Source organism: Coregonus lavaretus, assembly GCF_964263955.1.
Source record: "Coregonus lavaretus genome assembly, chromosome: 13".
Taxonomy (NCBI): Eukaryota; Metazoa; Chordata; class Actinopteri; order Salmoniformes; family Salmonidae; genus Coregonus; species Coregonus lavaretus.
This window is the reverse complement of record NC_140000.1, coordinates 36248111-36263615: the sequence shown is the minus strand read 5'-3', so window position 1 is coordinate 36263615 and position 15505 is coordinate 36248111. Positions and strand designations below refer to the sequence as shown.

General features: G+C 42.1%; 1 protein-coding gene across 1 annotated transcript in view; it reads left to right on the top strand.

Moving 5' to 3' along the window:
• The window catches only part of LOC311139748 (lamina-associated polypeptide 2-like), a 30587-nt gene that overhangs the window by 907 nt on the left and 14175 nt on the right, over positions 1–15505 (top strand). The window lies entirely within an intron of this gene.

Below are 15505 nucleotides of genomic sequence, written 5' to 3'. Positions count from 1 at the left end.
GTGTCACTACTGAATGCATCATCATGGAAACATTTTCTTGCCACCCATTTCTTTGTGTTAATGTCCATACTATCAAAAAATGTCGAGATATGTAAGTAAACATGGCCATACTAACTCGAAATGTAGATAGAACATAGTGCCTTCAGAAAGTATTCATACCCCTAGATTTATTACACATTTGTTGTTACAGCCTGAATTCAAAATTGATTAAATATATATTTTTCTCTCACACCCATCTACACAATACCCCATAATGACAGTGAAAATATGTTTTTGGAAATGTTTGCAGATGTATTTAAAATGAAATACAGAAATATCAAATTTACATAAGTATTCACACCTCTGATGCATGTTAGCATCAACTTTGGCAGCGATTACAGCGGAGTTTTTCTGGGTAAGTCTCCCAAGAGTTTTGCACACCTGGATTGTAGAATATTTTCACATTATTTTTGAAATTCTTCAAGCTTTATCAAGTTGGTTGTTGATCATTACTCGACAGCCATTTAAGTATTGCCATAGATTTTCAAGTAGATTTAAGTCAAAACTGTAACTCGGCTACTCGATGTCATCTTGGTAAGCAACTCCAGTGTATGTTTGACCTTGTGTTTTAAAGGCGTTACATGGTCAATCTGACGTCTGCGTTGCCTGTACAGCATTTAGGGTGATACGGCCTCTGCAGAAGTCAGGGCATTCATAGTTCTTGTGCTTCGCAAGCAGCAGAGAGCTGTTGTCAAGGAAGTAAGTTTATGTTTATACAGGACCTCCTGCACCCACCTATCGTCTACCAATCATGTCAATACGGAGCCCTCTGCATTGTTAACACAATTTGGGAGGCACACGGCGATGCGGTACTGAGCTAAATTTGGCCTCTGCATGCTTTCCGAAGCTCCGCAATTGCGTCACACCCTCTCCACATGGAGCCTCCCAACACATTTTGGATCAAGCATAAATTGACTTTTAGGTTATTGGCCTGCTGAAAGGTGAATTTGTCTCCCAGTGTCTGTTGGAAAGCAGACTGAAACAGGTTTTCCTCTGATCAAGGAATACTTGTCCAGCTCTATTTTGTTTATATTTAAAAATACTCCCTAGTCCTTGCCGATTACAAGCATACCCATAACATGATGCAGCCACCACCATGCTTGAAAATATGAAGAGTGGTACTCAGTGATGTTGGATTTGCCCCAAACATAACACTTTGTATTCAGGACATAAAGTTAATTTCTTTGTCACATTTTATGCAGTTCTACGTGAGTACCTTATTGCAAATAGAATGCATGTTTTGGAATATTTTTTATTCTGTACAGGATTCCTTCTTTTCAATCTGTCATTTCGGTTAGTAATGTGAAATAACTACAATGTTGTTGATCCATCCTCAGTTTTCTCCTGTCACAGCCATTAAACTCTAACTGTTTTAAAGTCACCATTGGCCTCATGGTGAAATCCCTGAGCGTTTTCCTTCCTCTCCGGCAACTCAGTTAGGAAGGACGTCTGTATCTTTGTAGTGACTGGGTGTATTGATACACCATCCAAATTGTAATTCATAAATTCATGCTCAAAGCGATATATTCAATGTTTGCTTCTTTTATTTTTACCCATCTACCAATAGGTGCCTTTCTTTGTGAAGTATTGGAAAACCTCCCTGGTCTTTGTGGTTGAATCTGTGTTTGAAATTGACTACTCGACTGAGGAAACTCACAGATAGTTGCATGTGTGGGGTACAGGGAGGTAGTCATTAAAAAATGTTTAAGACTATAATTGCATACAGTCCATGCAACTTATTATGTGACTTGTTAAGCTAATTTTTACTCCTGAACTTAGTTAGGCTTGCCATAACAAAGGGTTTTAATACTTATTGACTTAAGACATTATAGCTTTTCATTTTTTATGAGTAAAAAAAAAATTTTCTAAACATAATTCCACTTTGACATTATGGGGTTTTGTATATAGGTAAGTGACACATCTCAATTTAATCAATTTTAAAATCAGGCTCTAATACAACAAATAGTGGAAAAAGGCAAGGGGTGTGAATACTTTCTGAAGGCACTGTACCTGTTAATGTAATGTCAGACTAGAATGGCAGTTTAAAAAAAACTCAACTCTACAGTGTGTTGTCAATTATCAAGGTAACACCTGCTACCTTCATGTGTAACAGTCTGGGTGTTTTTCCTAATCCACCAAGACCCCCTTTCTTCTTTGGGGAAGTTGTGGGGCGGCTTTAATGAACTGATATTTGTGGATTTTTCTAAGCAAAGCATTTATGAATGAGACAGCTGTTCTTAGACTGTTATGGTTAGTGTACTGTAAAGTAGGCCTACACAATTGGTATGCATTTAATACGTGCTTCAAATAAAAATGTATTCAGGTGCACACACCTTGTCGCCATGCATCAGTCGTGAATGACTGAATGAGAGTGACTTTCTGTCATACGGATAACAACTTTTGTTGTTCACACTAGTCTTCATACGTTGAGGTAAGGTTAACGTCACCTCACCTGTATTTGCTCATTTTTAGGGAGGGAACACACAGAACCATTTACATTTATTGAGAGGTGTGGACAATGAGAATATCAATCACTTTGTCTTCTGCCAACAAAAACACACTGAAACTAGATGGGTTGCAGCTTGCCTCAAAGGGCCTTTTAGTGGCTCTCAATCCAATTATATCCTTGTCTGGGCGGCAGGTAGCTTAGTGGTTAAGAGCGTAGTGCCAGTAATCGAAAGGTCGCTGGTTCTAATCCCCGAGCCGACTAGGTGAAAAATCTGTCGACGTGCCCTTGAGCAAGGCACTTAACCTTAATTGCTCCTGTAAGTCGCTCTGGATAAGAGCGTCTGCTAAATGACTAAAATGTAAAATGTAGTAGTCAGACTAGTGTCACAACCCAATACAATAGGAAGCAACTCTAGAGTATGTAAATACCCCAGTGTTGCTAAAAGCAGCTACAGTGGGGAAAAAAAGTATTTAGTCAGCCACCAATTGTGCAAGTTCTCCCACTTAAAAAGATGAGAGGCCTGTGATTTTCATCATAGGTACACGTCAACTATGACAGACAAAATGAGGAAAAAAAATCCAGAAAATCACATTGTAGGATTTTTAATGAATTTATTTGCAAATTATGGTGGAAAATAAGTATTTGGTCAATAACAAAAGTTTCTCAATACTTTATTATATACCCTTTGTTGGCAATGACACAGGTCAAACGTTTTCTGTAAGTCTTCACAAGGTTTTCACACACTGTTGTTGGTATTTTGGCCCATTCCTCCATGCAGATCTCCTCTAGAGCAGTGATGTTTTGGGGCTGTCGCTGGGCAACACGGACTTTCAACTCCCTCCAAATATTTTCTATGGGGTTGAGATCTGGAGACTGGCTAGGCCACTCAGGACCTTGAAATGCTTCTTACGAAGCCACTCCTTCGTTGCCCGGGCGGTGTGTTTGGGATCATTGTCATGCTGAAAGACCCAGCCACGTTTCATCTTCAATGCCCTTGCTGATGGAAGGAGGTTTTCACTCAAAATCTCACGATACATGGCCCCATTAATTCTTTCCTTTACACGGATCAGTCGTCCTGGTCCCTTTGCAGAAAAACAGCCCCAAAGCATGATGTTTCCACCCCCATGCTTCACAGTAGGTATGGTGTTCTTTGGATGCAACTCAGCATTCTTTGTCCTCCAAACACGACGAGTTGAGTTTTTACCAAAAGGTTCTATTTTGGTTTCATCTGACCATATGACATTCTCCCAATCCTCTTCTGGATCATCCAAATGCACTCTAGCAAACTTCAGACGGGCCTGGACATGTACTGGCTTAAGCAGGGGGACACGTCTGGCACTGCAGGATTTGAGTCCCTGGCGGCGTAGTGTGTTACTGATGGTAGGCTTTGTTACTCTCTGCAGGTCATTCACTAGGTCCCCCCGTGTGGTTCTGGGATTTTTGCTCACCGTTCTTGTGATCATTTTAACCCCACGGGTGAGATCTTGCGTGGAGCCCCAGATCGAGGGAGATTATCAGTGGTCTTGTATGTCTTCCATTTCCTAATAATTGCTCCCACAGTTGATTTCTTCAAACCAAGCTGCTTACCTATTGCAGATTCAGTCTTCCCAGCCTGGTGCAGGTCTACAATTTTGTTTCTGGTGTCCTTTGACAGCTCTTTGGTCTTGGCCATAGTGGCGTTTGGAGTGTGACTGTTTGAGGTTGTGGACAGGTGTCTTTTATACTGATAACAAGTTCAAACAGGTGCCATTAATACAGGTAACGAGTGGAGGACAGAGGAGCCTCTTAAAGAAGAAGTTACAGGTCTGTGAGAGCCAGAAATCTTGCTTGTTTGTAGGTGACCAAATACTTATTTTCCACCATAATTTGCAAATAAATTCATTAAAAATCCTACAATGTGATTTTCTGGATTTTTTCCCCTCAATTTGTCTGTCATAGTTGACGTGTACCTATGATGAAAATTACAGGCCTCTCTCATCTTTTTAAGTGGGAGAACTTGCACAATTGGTGGCTGACTAAATACTTTTTTCCCCCACTGTAGCTGCTTTTAGCAACACTGGGGTATTTACATACTCTAGAGTTGCTTCCTATTGTATTGGGTTGCACAAAATAAGTCAGTGGGAAGCCAAAGTTAAATAAAATTCAATTTCAAGTTATTGTTCTGGTGGGCAGGACGGTTTGTCATTATGAAGGGGGGAATTTGAGACAAAAGACAACAGACCCACTTTTGGAAAGTATTTTGAATAATACGTTCTTTTAGATATTTTGTCTCATTCTCCCTGTTATAATGACCAACCGTCCTGCCCACCGATACAGTAAGTTGAAATTGAATTTTATTTGACTTCCCGTGGACTGTTTTTGTGCATCCCAATACAATAGAAAGCAACGATGGTGTATGCAAATACACCGGCGTTGCTAAAAGCACTATAGTATTGAAAATGAGTCAAGTGGAATGCATAGAAGGGATGGAGCTGGACCTGATACGTTTTGTTTATGTTGGGGGAGTAGCCTATGTATGAAGAGGAAAATAACTTCAAGGAGTTTTGAGTGTGCTGTAAATGGGATTAAAGAAGAGGGAATGGGATTGAAGGAAATCGAGGCTCCTGATGTGGCAGATGTAGCCATTTTCCAACTGGGTTTGGTCTCTTCATTGAGGAAATACTTTCCCTGGGAGAGGAATGTGTGCACAGACTATCACTGCACAGATGTGTCTGGTTAACTGTGTGACGTGTGCGACGAGTGGGGGTGTATAGTCTAGTACTTTTTTCATTAGATTTAAATTATGTCGTAGCGGTGCTCTTCCTGATGTTTTCATACAGTCACCTGACTCCCAGGCATGTCTGTCTGTGTGATTATAGCTTACTGATTAAGCTTAGGAAGCATTTGAGGCAAACGTCCACTGGCACACTCAGAACAGTACTGTTTTTCTCTCCTCAGGTTTAGTTCAACTAAGGTTGAATGGTTTATTGTCATTGGGAGTTTAGGAGGAGTTTTTCGCTTGCAGTGGTCATGAGGACCACAGATATGAACACTTAAGTCGCTCTGGATAAGAGCGTCTGCTAAATGACTAAAATGTAAATGTTATGTCTGCCATAACCATCCATAACGGTGATTAATCATATGCACATCATCATTATTCACAACCTAGCAGTTTGTTATAGTTTACCCCTAAAGCCAAACAAAATAGTCAGTTTCACTATTACATCACCAAGCCACGATTTCTGTCTGAGTAGAAACAACCACTTAGTCTGACTGAGAGCATTATGAAAATCTAGGCGATCATGCGACTGACTATGTTAATCCATATTGTTCAGCAATGCATTGATGCAATGTTAATTCCATGTAATTTAAACCTCTAGTCTACAACCCTTCTGCAAGTAGCCTAGCGCAAAACATAAAGCACAGGGATTGGCTGGTCCTTGGGGCTAGCCATGAGCTGAGTGTGTGGACACAGAGAGGAAGAAAAGTGAGGAAACAAACTGGAAGGCTGGAACTTTTTTCTTATGGAATGCTGTGATAATGAAATGCGCTCAGCTGGGCTGAGATCCATCTCCAACTTTACTGAGGCCTACAGTGAGGAGTCTCATATAGGTTAGTGGGAAAATGATAGCTGCTGAATCCCGCTCTGTCTGTCTGGGATTCTCTCCTGTTCTTTCTCTCTCGCTCCTTACTACTCCCACCCCATCACATGTTCCATGGAATGGAGAACCATGGCAGAGTTCCAATGGAATGTGGCAAGAACCATAGGAAAAGCTAGAACTTCCCAATTCCTGCCACTTTTTTGCTTGCATCATTATAAGTCAGTCAGCCTGACTATTCCCAACTCCTACAGGTTGAACTGATCATGGCAGAGATGTTAAGGAATTTAATTAATTTGTTATCAGAGGGGGAGTATTCCTAAACAAATTAGGCCGACGTGCTTTATAAAATGAAATGTCTTACAGTCAGTACCGTTTTTACATTGAGTTGAATCCAAAACTCATCGGATGGTGCTATATTATCATGGCTGGTGTGTTTGCTTCAAACCAAACAGATTCTAGACTAAAGAGCCAACTGAGTAGCTGCGTGACCGGATTCTCTGGACTTCCTGATAGCTAAACAACCGTACCTTATGCGCATTTGCTACTTTAAGTACAAGGCACAACAGACTACTCTGGCAAATTTCAATGATGTGCTGTCTATCAAATCGTGCGGTGTTGCATGATCATTGAAAAGTTAAATAATAGTTATGTTATTTATGGTTAAAACGGTTTGTTCCCCCAATGCAATGTGTAAACCGGGCTAGACTGCATGTTATGTTTTCATATAGGTTAAATGCAATTGGTTTACCCCACATTGATTGTCTGCATCCTGCTTATGTTTGCTACTGCAATATCCTTAGTTACAACAAATGGAGAGAGTTGTAGCTACACGTCTATCATGTCATCCAAAATTAGCCTACAATTTTTATATACAGTGGGGAGAACAAGTATTTGATACACTGCCGATTTTGCAGGTTTTCCTACTTACAAAGCATGTAGAGGTCTGTAATTTTATTATAGGTACACTTCAACTGTGAGAGACAGAATCTAAAACAAAAATCCAGAAAATCACATTGTATGATTTTTAAGTAATTAATTTGCATTTTATTGCATTACATAAGTATTTGATACATCAGAAAAGCAGAACTTAATATTTGGTACAGAAACCTTTGTTTTCAATTACAGAGATCATACGTTTCCTGTAGGTCTTGACAAGGTTTGCACACACTGCAGCAGGGATTTTGGCCCACTCCTCCATACAGACCTTCTCCAGATCCTTCAGGTTTCGGGGCTGTTGCTGGGCAATATAGACTTTCAGCTCCCTCCAAAGATTTTCTATTGGGTTCAGGTCTGGAGACTGGCTAGGCCACTCCAGGACCTTGAGATGCTTCTTACGGAGCCACTCCTTAGTTGCCTTGGCTGTGTGTTTCGGGTCGTTGTCATGCTGGAAGACCCAGCCACGACCCATCTTCAATGCTCTTACTGAGGGAAGGAGGTTGTTGGCTAATATCTTGCGATACATGGCCCCATCCATCCTCCCCTCAATACGGTGCAGTCGTCCTGTCCCCTTTTGCAGAAAAGCATCCCCAAAGAATGATGTTACCACCTCCATGCTTCACGGTTGGGATGGTGTTCTTGGGGTTGTACTCATCCTTCTTCTTCCTCCAAACACGGCGAGTGGAGTTTAGACCAAAAAGCTCTATTTTTGTCTCATCAGACCACATGACCTTCTCCCATTCCTCCTCTGGATCATCCAGATGGTCATTGGCAAACTTCAGACGGGCCTGGACATGCGCTGGCTTGAGCAGGGGGACCTTGCGTGCGCTGCAGGATTTTAATCCATGAAGGCGTAGTGTGTTACTAATGGTTTTCTTTGAGACTGTGGTCCCAGCTCTCTTCAGGTCATTGACCAGGTCCTGCCGTGTAGTTCTGGGCTGATCCCTCACCTTCCTCATGATCATTGATGCCCCACGAGGTGAGATCTTGCATGGAGCCCCAGACTGAGGGTGATTGACCGTCATCTTGAACTTCTTCCATTTTCTAATAATTGCGCCAACAGTTGTTGCCTTCTCACCAAGCTGCTTGCCTATTGTCCTGTAGCCCATCCCAGGCTTGTGCAGGTCTACAATTTTATCCCTGATGTCCTTACACAGCTCTCTGGTCTTGGCCATTGTGGAGAGGTTGGAGTCTGTTTGATTGAGTGTGTGTGGACAGGTGTCTTTTATACAGGTAACAAGTTCAAACAGGTGCAGTTAATACAGGTAATGAGTGGAGAACAGGAGGGCTTCTTAAAGAAAAACTAACAGGTCTGTGAGAGCCGGAATTCTTACTGGTTGGTAGGTGATCAAATACTTATGTCATGCAATAAAATGCAAATTAATTACTTAAAAATCATACAATGTGATTTTCTGGATTTTTGTTTTAGATTCCGTCTCTCACAGTTGAAGTGTACCTATGATAAAAATTACAGACCTCTACATGCTTTGTAAGTAGGAAAACCTGCAAAATCGGCAGTGTATCAAATACTTGTTCTCCCCACTGTATATATGTATTCATGCATTCATACAGTTGAAGTCGGAAGTTTACGTACACTTAGGTTGGAGTCATTAAAACTCATTTTTCAACCACTCCACAAATTTCTTGTTAACAAACTATAGTTTTGTCAAGTCGGTTAGGACATCTACTTTGCATGACACAAATAATTTTTCCAACAATTGTTTACAGACAGATTATTTCACTTGTAATTCACTGTATCACAATTCCAGTGGGTCAGAAGTTTACATACACTAAGTTGACTGTGCCTTTAAACAGCTTGGAAAATTCTAGAAAATAATGTCATGGCTTTAGAAGCTTTTGATAGGCTAATTGACATCATTGGAGTCAATTGGAGGTGTACCTGTGGATGTATTTCAAGGCCTACCTTCAAACTCAGTGCCTCTTTGCTTGACATCATGGGAAAATCAAAAGAAATCAGCCAAGACCTCAGAAAACAAATTTTAGACCTCCACAAGTCTGATTCATCCTTGGGAGCAATTTCCAAATGCCTGAAGGTACCACGTTCATCTGTACAAACAATAGTACGCAAGTATAAACACCATGGGACCACGCAGCCATCATACCGCTCAGGAAGGAGACGCGTTCTGTCTCCTAGAGATGAACGTACTTTGCTGCGAAAAGTGCAAATCAATCCCAGAACAACAGCAAAGGACCTTGTGAAGATGCTGGAGGAAACAGGTACAAAAGTATCTATATCCACAGTAAAACGAGTCCTATATCGACATAACCTGAAAGGCCGCTCAGCAAGGAAGAAGCCACTGCTCCAAAACAGCCATAAAAAAGCCAGACTACGGTTTGCAACTGCACATGGGGACAAAGATCGTACTTTTTGGAGAAATGTCCTCTGGTCTAATGAAACAATAATAGAACTGTTTGGCCATAAAGACCATCGTTATGTTTGGAGGAAAAAGAGGGTAGCTTGCAAGACGAACAACACAATCCCAACCGTGAAGCACGGGGGTGGCAGCATCATGCTGTGGGGGTGCTTTGCTGCAGGAGGGACTGGTGTACTTCACAAAATAGATGGCATCATGAGGAAGGAAAATTATGTGGATATATTGAAGCAACATCTCAAGACATCAGTCAGGAAGTTAAAGCTTGGTCGCAAATGGGTCTTCCAAATGGACAATGATCCCAAGCATACTTCCAAAGTAGTGGCAAAATGGCTTAAGGACAACAAAGTCAAGGTATTGGAGTGGCCATCACAAAGCCCTGACCTCAATCCTATAGAAAATGTGTGGGCAGAACTGAAAAAGCATGTGCGAGCAAGGAGGCCTACTAACCTGACTCAGTTACACCAGCTCTGTCAGGAGGAATGGGCCAAAATTCACCCAACTTATTGTGGGAAGCTTGTGGAAGGCTACCCGAAATGTTTGACCCAAGTTAAACAATTTAAAGGCAATGCTACCAAATACTAATTGAGTATATGTAAACTTCTGACCCACTGGGAATGTGATGAAAGAAATAGAAGCTGAAAGAAATAATTCTCTCTACTTTTATTCGGACATTTCACATTCTTAAAATAAAGTGGTGATCCTAACTGACCTAAGACAGGTAATTTTTACTAGGATTAAATGTCAGGAATTGTGAAAAACAGAGTTTAAATGTATTTGGCTAAGGTGTATGTAAACTTCCGACTTCAACTGTACATACAGTGGGAGAAAAAAGTATTTAGTCAGCCACCAATTGTGCAAGTTCTCCCACTTAAAAAGATGAGAGAGGCCTGTAATTTTCATCATAGGTACACGTCAACTATGACAGACAAATTGAGAAAAGAAAATCCTGAAAATCACATTGTAGGATTTTTAATGAATTTATTTGCAAATTATGGTGGAAAATAAGTATTTGGTCACCTACAAACAAGCAAGATTTCTGGCTCTCACAGACCTGTAACTTCTTCTTTAAGAGGCTCCTCTGTCCTCCACTCGTTACCTGTATTAATGGCACCTGTTTGAACTTGTTATCAGTATAAAAGACACCTGTCCACAACCTCAAACAGTCACACTCCAAACTCCACTATGGCCAAGACCAAAGAGCTGTCAAAGGACACCAGAAACAAAATTGTAGACCTGCACCAGGCTGGGAAGACTGAATCTGCAATAGGTATGCAGCTTGGTTTGAAGAAATCAACTGTGCAAGCAATTATTAGGAAATGGAAGACATACAAGACCACTGATAATCTCCCTCGATCTGGGGCTCCACGCAAGATCTCACCCCGTGGGGTCAAAATGATCACAAGAACGGTGAGCAAAAATCCCAGAACCACACAGGGGGACCTAGTGAATGACCTGCAGAGAGCTGGGACCAAAGTAACAAAGCCTACCATCAGTAACACACTACGCCGCCAGGGACTCAAATCCTGCAGTGACAGACGTGTCCCCCTGCTTAAGCCAGTACATGTCCAGGCCCGTCTGAAGTTTGCTAGAGTGCATTTGGATGATCCAGAAGAGGATTGGGAGTGTCATATGGTCAGATGAAACCAAAATAGAACCTTTTGGTAAAAACTCAACTCGTCGTGTTTGGAGGACAAAGAATGCTGAGTTGCATCCAAAGAACACCATACCTACTGTGAAGCATGGGGGTGGAAACATCATGCTTTGGGGCTGTTTTTCTGCAAAGGGACCAGGACGACTGATCCATGTAAAGGAAAGAATGAATGGGGCCATGTAAGAGATTTTGAGTGAAAACCTCCTTCCATCAGCAAGGGCATTGAAGATGAAACGTGACAATGATCCCAAACACACCGCCCGGGCAACGAAGGAGTGGCTTCGTAAGAAGCATTTCAAGGTCCTGGAGTGGCCTAGCCAGTCTCCAGATCTCAACCCCATAGAAAATCTTTGGAGGGAGTTGAAAGTCTGTGTTGCCCAGCGACAGCCCCAAAACATCACTGCTCTAGAGGAGATCTGCATGGAGGAATGGGCCAAAATACCAGCAACAGTGTGTGAAAACCTTGTGAAGACTTACAGAAAACGTTTGACCTGTGTCATTGCCAACAAAGGGTATATAACAAAGTATTGAGACATTTTTGTTATTGACCAAATACTTATTTTCCACCATAATTTGCAAATAAATTCATTAAAAATCCTACAATGTGATTTTCTGGATTTTTTTTCCTCATTTTGTCTGTCATAGTTGACGTGTACCTATGATGAAAATTACAGGCCTCTCTCATCGTTTTAAGTGGGAGAACTTGCACAATTGGTGGCTGACTAAATACTTTTTTCCCCCACTGTACATACATACAGTGCATTCCGAAAGTATTCAGACCCCTTCACTTTTTCCACATTTTAGCAAATGTATTAAAAATAAATAACGTTATCACATTTACATATTATTCAGACCCTTTACTCAGTACTTTGTTGAAGGACCTTTTGGCAGCGACTACAGCCTCAAGTCTATTTGAGGATGACGCTACAAGCTTGGCAGACCTGTATTTGGGGAGTTTCTCCCATTCTTCTCTGCAGATCCTCTCAAGCTCTGCCAGGTTGGATGAGGAGCGTCGCTGCACAGCTATTTTCAGGTCTGTCCAGAGATGTTAGATCGGGTTCAAATCCGGGCTCTGGCTGGGCCACACAAGGACATTCAGAGACTTGTCCCGAAGCCACTCCTGTGTTGTCTTGGCTGTGTGTAAGGGTCGTTGTCCTGTTGGAAGGTGAACCTTTGCCCCTGTCTTGAGGTCCTTAGCACTCTGGACCAGGTTTTCATCAGGGATCTCTCTGTTCATCTTTCCCTCAATCCTGACTAGTCTCCCATTCCCTGCTGCTGAAAAAGAGCCCCACACCATGATGCTGCCACCACTATGCTTCACCGTAGGGATGGTGCCAGGTTTCCTCCAGACGTGACGCTTGGCATTCAGGCCAAAGAGTTCAATCTTGGTTTCATCAGACCAGAGAGTCTTGTTTCTCATGGTCTGAGAGTCCTTTAGGTGCCTTTTGGCCAACATCCATGTGGGCTGTCATGTGCCTTTTACTGAGGAGAGGCTTCCGTCTGGCCACTCTACCATAAAGGCCTGATTGGTGGAGTGCTGCAGAGATGGTTGTCCTTCTGGAAGGTTCTCACATCACCACAGAGGAACTCTGGAGCTCTGTCAGAGTGACCATCGGGTTCTTGGTCACCTCCCTGACCAAGGCCCTTCTCCCCGATTGCTCAGTTTGGCTGGGCGGCCAGCTCTAGGAAGAGTCTTGGTTATTCCAAACTTCTTCCGTTTAGGAATGATGGAGGCCACTGTGTTCTTGGGGACCTTCAATGCTGCAGACATTGTTTGGTACCCTTCCCCAGATCTGTGCCTCGACACAATCCTGTCTCGGAGCTCTACGGATAATTCCTTCGACCTCATGGCTTGGTTTTTTCTCTGACATGCACTGTCAACTGTGGGACCTTTTTATATAGACAGGTGTGTGCCTTTCCAAATCATGTCCAATCAATTGAATTTTCCACAGGTGGACTTCAATCAAGTTGTAGAAACTGGAACCATGTCGTCCAAAAAGTTATACTTTTGAATCATCTGTCCATAGAACGTTCTTCCAAGAGTCTTGATGATCATCCAGGTGCTTTTTGGCAAACTTGAGTCAACTTTTTGGACGAGATGGGTCCCATTATGTCTGGCGAAAACCAAACTCTGCATTCCACAGTAAGAACATCATACCAAAGGTCAAGCGTGGTGGTGGTGTGATGGTTTGGGGATGCTTTGCTGCCTCAGGACCTGGACGACTTGCCTTAATAGAAGGAACCATGAATTCTGCTCTGTATCAGAGAATTCTACAGGAGAATGTCAGACCATCCGTCTGTGAGCTGAAGCTGAAGCGCAGCTGGGTCATGCAGCAAGACAATGATCCAAAACACACAATCAAGTCTACATGAAATTAGCTAAAAAGCAACTAATTGGAAGTTTTGGAATGGCCTAGTCAAAGTCCTAATCCCAATTGAGATGTTGTGGCAGGACTTGAAACTAGCAGTTCATGCTTGAAAACCCACAGGTCACTGAGTTAAAGCAGTTCTGCATGGAAGAGTGGGCCAAAATTCCTCCACAGCGACATGAGAGACTGATCAACAACTACAGCAAGCATTTGGTTGGAGTCATTGCAGCTAAAGGTGGCACAACCAGTTATTGAGTGTAAGGGGGCAATTACTTTTTCACACAGGGGAATTGGGTGTTGCATAACTTTGTTTATGAAATAAATATATAATTGTTGTTATTTGTTCACTTATGTTCCCTTTATCTAATATTAGGTTTTGGTTGAAGATCTGATAACATTCAGTATCACAAATATGCAAAAGTAGAGAGAATTAGAAAGGGGGCAAATACTTTTTCATAGCACTGTATTTCTGTTTTTTGTATTTTTAATAAATGTGTAAACATTTCTAAACCTGTTTTTGCTTTGTCATTATGGGGTGTTGTGTGTAGATTGAGGACAATTTTTTTATTTAATACATTTTAGAATAAGGCTGTAAAGTAACAATGTGGAAAAAGTCAAGGGGTCTTAATACTTTCCGAATGCGTAGTGTGTGTGTGTGTGTGTATATATATTCTCTCTACAAGTTTTTTATATATATATATATATATATATATATATATATATATATATATATATATATATATATATATATATATATACAGTTGAAGTCTTTTTTTATGGCGGTTTTGGAGCAGTGGCTTCTTCCTTGCTGAGCGGCCTTTCAAGTTATGTCGTTTTACTGTGGATATACAGTGGGGAGAACAAGTATTTGATACACTGCCGATTTTGCAGGTTTTCCTACTTACAAAGCATGTAGAGGTCTGTAATTTTTATCATAGGTACACTTCAACTGTGAGAGACGGAATCTAAAACAAAAATCCAGAAAATCACATTGTATGATTTTTAAGTAATTAATTTGCATTTTATTGCATGACATAAGTATTTGATCACCTACCAACCAGTAAGAATTCCGGCTCTCACAGACCTGTTAGTTTTTCTTTAAGAAGCCCTCCTGTTCTCCACTCATTACCTGTTTTAACTGCACCTGTTTGAACTTGTTACCTGTAACTCAATCAAACAGACTCCAACCTCTCCACAATGGCCAAGACCAGAGAGCTGTGTAAGGACATCAGGGATAGAATTGTAGACCTGCACAAGCCTGGGATGGGCTACAGGACAATAGGCAAGCAGCTTGGTGAGAAGGCAACAACTGTTGGCGCAATTATTAGAAAATGGAAGAAGTTCAAGATGACGGTCAATCACCCTTGGTCTGGGGCTCCATGCAAGATCTCACCTCGTGGGGCATCAATGATCATGAGGAAGGTGAGGGATCAGCCCAGAACTACACGGCAGGACCTGGTCAATGACCTGAAGAGAGCTGGGACCACAGTCTCAAAGAAAACCATTAGTAACACACTACGCCATCATGGATTAAAATCCTGCAGCACACGCAAGGTCCCCCTGCTCAAGCCAGCGCATGTCCAGGCCCGTCTGAAGTTTGCCAATGACCATCTGGATGATCCAGAGGAGGAATGGGAGAAGGTCATGTGGTCTGATGAGACAAAAATAGAGCTTTTTGGTCTAAACTCCACTCGCCGTGTTTGGAGGAAGAAGAAGGATGAGTACAACCCCAAGAACACCATCCCAACCGTGAAGCATGGAGGTGGAAACATCATTCTTTGGGGATGCTTTTCTGCAAAGGGGACAGGACGACTGCACCGTATTGAGGGGAGGATGGATGGGGCCATGTATCGCGAGATCTTGGCCAACAACCTCCTTCCCTCAGTAAGAGCATTGAAGATGGGTCGTGGCTGGGTCTTCCAGCATGACAACGACCCGAAACACACAGCCAGGGCAACTAAGGAGTGGCTCCGTAAGAAGCATCTCAAGGTCCTGGAGTGGCCTAGCCAGTCTCCAGACCTGAACCCAATAGAAAATCTTTGGAGGGAGCTGAAAGTCTGTATTGCCCAGCAACAGCCCCGAAA